Source organism: Pseudophryne corroboree, chromosome 3 (genome assembly GCF_028390025.1).
Source record: "Pseudophryne corroboree isolate aPseCor3 chromosome 3, aPseCor3.hap2, whole genome shotgun sequence".
Classification (NCBI taxonomy): Eukaryota; Metazoa; Chordata; class Amphibia; order Anura; family Myobatrachidae; genus Pseudophryne; species Pseudophryne corroboree.
In genome coordinates, this window is record NC_086446.1 from 5,774,229 (window position 1) to 5,780,228 (window position 6,000).

General features: G+C 48.6%; 1 protein-coding gene across 2 annotated transcripts in view; it reads right to left on the reverse strand.

Moving 5' to 3' along the window:
* LOC135054499 (zinc finger protein 585A-like) overlaps positions 1-4,688 on the reverse strand; it is a 108,111-nt gene extending 103,423 nt beyond the window's left edge. For both annotated transcript variants that reach the window (XM_063957618.1, XM_063957617.1), the window contains exon 1: positions 4,640-4,688. The gene's annotated coding sequence lies outside the window, so the exon portion shown is untranslated. The remainder of the gene's footprint in view (positions 1-4,639) is intronic.
* Positions 4,689-6,000: the final 1,312 nt, after the last annotated feature.

Below are 6,000 nucleotides of genomic sequence, written 5' to 3' on the forward strand. Positions count from 1 at the left end.
TTTTTTAATCTAATAATTGCTAAGTGCTCTACCTGGCGCAATGTGTATAACGTGCTCTACCTGGCGCAATGTGTATAACGTGCTCTACCTGTTGCAATGTGTACTGTATAACGTGCTCTACCTGTTGCAATGTGTACTGTATAACGTGCTCTACCTGCTGCAATGTGTACTGTATAACGTGCTCTACCTGCTGCAATGTGGGTAATGTGCTCTACCTGGTGCAATGTGTGTAATGTGCTCTACCTGCTGCAATGTGGGTAATGTGCTCTACCTGGTGCAATGTGTGTAATGTGCTCTACCTGCTGCAATGTGGGTAATGTGCTCTACCTGGTGCAATGTGTGTAATGTGCTCTACCTGCTGCAATGTGGGTAATGTGCTCTACCTGCTGCAATGTGGGTAATGTGCTCTACCTGCTGCAATGTGGGTAATGTGCTCTACCTGCTGCAATGTGGGTAATGTGCTCTACCTGGTGCAATGTGTGTAATGTGCTCTACCTGCTGCAATGTGTGTAACGTTCTCTACCTGGTGCAATGTGTATACGTGCTCTACCTGGCGCAATGTGTGTAATGTGCTCTACCTGCTGCAATGTGGGTAATGTGCTCTACCTGGTGCAATGTGTGTAATGTGCTCTACCTGCTGCAATGTGTGTAACGTTCTCTACCTGGTGCAATGTGTATACGTGCTCTACCTGGCGCAAAGTGTATAACGTGCTCTACCTGGTGCAATGTGTATAACGTGCTCTACCTGGTGCAATGTGTATAACGTGCTGTACCTGGTGCAAAGTGTATAACGTGCTCTACCTGGCGCAAAGTGTATAACGTGCTCTACCTGTTGCAATGTGTATAACGCGCTCTACCTGGCGCAAAGTGTATAACGTGCTCTACCTGTTGCAATGTGTACTGTATAACGTGCTCTACCTGGTGCAATGTGTACTGTATAACGTGCTCTACCTGGTGCAATGTGTACTGTATAACGTGCTGTACCTCGTGCAATGTGTATTGCTCTGCCCGGAGCAATGTGTATAATGTGCTTTAACAGGTGCAGGGGAAGTGGGGGCAGATATGTGTTTTTCAACCACTGCATTTCTGGGGGCATATTTGTTTACCAGACACTGTGTTTTTAATTTTTACACAGAAATGGCTAGTGAGCAGTATCGTCAATTCTGGGCAGGCTTCACTGAAATTTATCATGAGAATGAGTGCCTGTGGAGAGTGAAGAGCACGGACTATTCCAACAGGAACAAGAAGAATCGGGCATTTCAACAGTTGATCGAGTACAGTAGAGGCCAAAACAGTTCTGCGGACATTGATTGGGTGAAGAAGAAGATTTCTAATTTCCGAACAGTCTTTATAAAGGAGCACAAGAAGGTGGAAGATTCACAGCGATCCGGAGCCGAGACAGATGAGGTCTATAAGCCGACGCTGTGGTACTATGACCTCTTCAAGTTCACGTTGGAGCAGGAGCCACGGACAAGGTCACTGGGAAGCCTGGATCCAGAATCTCCAATCCTCATGGAAGAGGAGGCCCAGGAGAGTCTGGATCTGGTAAGTACATACATATTTGTATTGTATTGTTCCAACAAAATTTTGACTTGGAATCAATTTGCTGTTATTCAATTATTTTGCAGGATCTTACCCAGGAGCTGGAGGTGGTCGAGTCTGAGGAATCTGCAGCACCTCAGCCACGTCCTCCCACACGACGGAGGACATCCAGGAGAGTCACCTCTGCCGCCTCCAGCTCACAGCAATTTTTTGCACATGCCGAGGAGGTTCTGAATAGGTCCCCGGATTATGAACAAACCTTTGCCAATTTCATTGCGGCGGAGATGAGGCAGATGACTGAGGATCAAAAGAGGATCCACAAGCGCCTGGTACTTGATGCTACCACACGCGCCAACGACCGGACACTGGTTGATGAGTGTGAGATAGTGCCACCTGCCAGGCGCCATCTCCAAAATGTTCCCCCATTCACCTTTCCACATCACCATCCCATGCAGTATGCGCCGGGAAACCCTCCTCATCAGATGTCTTATTTTCCGGCGGGACCCACACAGCCCAGTCCCTCCCCTCAGCCTAGCACGTCGTCCAGTGGCATGTACTCCGACATGCCACCATCACAGGCATAGGTCCTGGGCGACCCTCGTTTTTTTAATGTATAAAAAAAAATTTCAGCCCGGTTTTTTAGTAAGTGTAAAAATCTGTTGTTGACCTTTTCCTACACTGTTGCTCCAAGTGAACTATACTGAGGTCTATAGTTCCGCAGCGTTGGTTTTATGACCTCATTGTCCCGGACTTTTGATCGTTGTGATAAGTCCACTCCTTGTGCTCCTTCAAGAGACTGTTCAGAAAAGTGCACTATTTCTTCTTCACCCAGTGCATGTTCGCAGCACCGTTAGCCTCTACTGTACTGTTGTAAGAGTTATGCCCGATTCTTCTTATGTTCTGTTGGGATAGTCCGCGCAAAAAGGGCACTTATTCTCATGATACAGTCAATGAAGCCTGCCCAGAATTGGCTTTATACTGTAATATTTCAAATTTTATAAAGTTTTTCAAAAGCAACAAATTGTCTTGAGTATTTTTTCCTATTCAGTATGGGTGATTTATATTGTAACTTTTTAAAAGAAGATATTTCTTTAAACAGCACAGGACCAGTCTTCCCAAAACCATGAGATATTCAGTGATTGTTAAAACGCACTATAGTGCGTATTATATCGAGTATTGTGGACTGGGGACCCACATTGCCAGACTGGGTGGGTCCCCAGGACACGCTATGCTGCAATCATTCACTGAGTGTTCTCACGGTGGGAGGAGCCAGCCAGCCGCTGAGTGTTACTGCAGCAAGAGGGGCGAGCTAGGATCAGTGTTACCGCAACGGAAGGGGGGAGCCAGGGACTTGAGTGTTCCCACGGCGGGACTAGAGTGGGGAGCAGGGAGCTGTATTACCGTGATAGGAGAGGGATGCTGGGCGATGAGTGTTACCGAAGGGAGGTGAGTTCATGGGCACCAAAAGATCTAATCTATCTATGTAACAGAAGAAACTAATAGTACTAGTATACTAGTACTTAAACCCCTTCCACATCACACAAATAACAAGGCCCCTTCCACATCACACAAATAACCGGATATTGACCCGCTATATTGCCGGGTCGACTCAGGTTACTGTGCGATGTGAAAGGGGCCATGGAGAATTCCCGGTCTGCCTTACCCGGTAATTCAACCCAGTTTAGAACAAGGGTTATTCCCGGGTTGAATACTGGGTCAGTGGCAGTGTAAATGGGTTACTGAGGCGATGTAACCTGGGCCCCATTCACTACATAGGGAGAGGTGGTGCAAAGATGAGTTTATCTCCCAGCACTGCTGCCAGCTCTGCCCCCTCCAATGTTATTGCAACCATCACAACATATTGCCAGGTCAGGAAGCCTGCCAAAGACTGCCGTTAGGGTCCATTGCCAAATTCCACCCGGGAAAGCCCCGTTTCCAAATCCAGGGTGGGATTCAGCATTGGAGATGTGAAATGGGTATTGTATGTTGCACTTGTTTACATAGATGTTTGGATATGTGGTTAATCAGGATGAATAATTAAATCATGACTGCCGCCACAACGATATACAAGATAACAACAACGGGATGCAGGCCACCCGAATGCAGTCAGTGGGTCAAGCACAAATAAGCACCTTGTGGGATCCCAAGTATATCCCTGTTACTTAGCTGCAGTGCAGTTACATTTTTAAAACCACAATATGCAAACAAATATGTAAATTTGTAATAGATGGTGGCACAAATCTCTTTGTCATTAACCAATGACTCTCTGGCTTCATAAAATTTGGGTAATCTTTTAAAAAATACTGCACAGAGGGAAACCTGGCGGTGGGTTGCGGTGGCGGTGTGGGCGGCGGCGGTGCGGGCGGCGGCGGGTTGCGGTGCGGTTCTCCTACTGCCAGTTCAAGGGAAAAGTTAGTCAAAATCTCTCATAGTCAAAATCTCTCCGTGTGTATGCACCTTAAGAATCAATAGCAGGACACCACAGACTGCTCCCCCTGTATAATAACAGGACACCAAAATCCACTCCCACCTGTATAATAATAACAACAACAACAACAACAAGACACCACAGGCTGCTCCCCCTATGTAATAATAATAGCAGAACACCAGACTGATCCCCCTGTACAATAATAATAATAATAATAGGACACCACAGGCCGCTCCCCCCTATATAATAATAATAATAATATTATTATTATTACTATTATTATTATTAACAACAATAACAAGACACCACAGGCTGCTTCCACTGTATTATTATTATAATAATAATAATAATAATAATAATAATAACAACAGGACACCACAGGCTGCTCCTCCTGTCTAATAATAGCACACCACAGGCTGCTCCTTCTGTATATTAATAATAACAGGACACCAGAGGCCGCTCCAGAGGACACCCTGTATAAAAATAATCACAGGACACCAGAGGCCGCTCCTCCTGTATAATAATCATAATAAGACACCACAGGCCACTTCCCCTGTATAATAATAACAATAATAATAGTACACAACATACTACTATCCCTGAATAACAATAATAACAGGACACCACAGGCTGCTCCTCCTGTATAATAATAATATATAGCACCATTACCCGATGTCTCCTCTCTGCTTCTTCCCACCTAGAGACCCGGATGCTGTTATGGAACACAGGGGGCGGGGATTAGGCCGGATGGAAGGTGATACGCGGAAGTGGAGTGGAACGCACAGGATGAATGAGTTGTGGAGCGCACGGACCGGAAGTGAGCGGGAACGCGGAAGTAGGGTGGAACGCACAGAGCGGAAGTGGCGTGTTCCGGACTCCGGAGGTGTACCGCTGCAGAGGGTTCCGGCCTGGGGTTCCCAGCTGTGTGTGTGCGGGATGATTAGTGATATAGGGGGCGGTATATGAGTGCAGGACCCCCCTCCCCCGCGGTGACTGCTCTGCATGGTAACCCCTTAGTGACCAGACTTCCTGTTACCATGGTAGTGAGTGTCCCCATAGTGTGTGTATGCTGGGAGGCCTATGGTGGCACTGTGCAGCCAGCTACATTGTGTACAGCTGGTGATGTCCCCTGATAGGTAGTGATACCCCTGTTCTGTCTGTGTCATGTGCTCATTGCCCCTGTGCCCCCGTGTGTTACTGTCCTGTGCCCCCCCTGTGTTACTGCCCCATGCCCCTCTGTGTATTACCGTCCTGTGTCCCCCTGTGTGTTTCTGTCCTGTGCCTCCCCATGTGTTACAGTCAAGTGCCCCCGTGTGTTACTGGCCCGTGCCCCCCTGTGTGTTATTGTTCAATGCCCCTTTGTGTGTTACTGGCCTGTGCCCTCCTGTGTTTTTGTCCTGTTCCCCCGTGTTACTGTCCTGTGATCCTGATCCCCTATGTGTTACTGTCCTGCGCCCCCTCTGTTACTGCCCTGTGCCCCCCTGTGTTTTACTGTCCTGTGCCCCCCTGTCTGTTACTGTCCTGTGCCCCCCGTGTTACTTTCATGTGCCCCCTTTGTTACTGTCCTGTGCCCCTTCTGTGTTACTGTCCTGTGCCTCCCTGTGTGTTACTGTCCTGTGCCCCCCTGTGTGTTACTGTCCTGTGTCCCCCTGTGTTAATGGCTTGTGCCGTCCTGTGTGTTACTGCCCCGTGACCCCCTGGGTGTTACTGCCCCGTGACCCCCTGGGTGTTACTGTCCCTTGCCCCCATGTGTTACTTTTCTATGCCCCCATGTGTTACTGTCCCGTGTTGGTGTGCCCCCTGTGTGTTACTGTCCTGCGTTAATGTGCCCACGTGTGTTACTGTCCTGCGTGTTAGGCGCCGAGGGTCCGCCCGTCAGTGCGGCCCGGCGCCTAGCAACTAGGGACGCCGCATGCGGACAGCCGCCGGCTCCCTAGCAACGCTAAACGCCGGGCGCATGGAGCTGCTCAGACCCTAGCAACGGGGACGCCACTGTCGGAGCGCGTTCCCCGTTGCTGGGTCTAGATTAA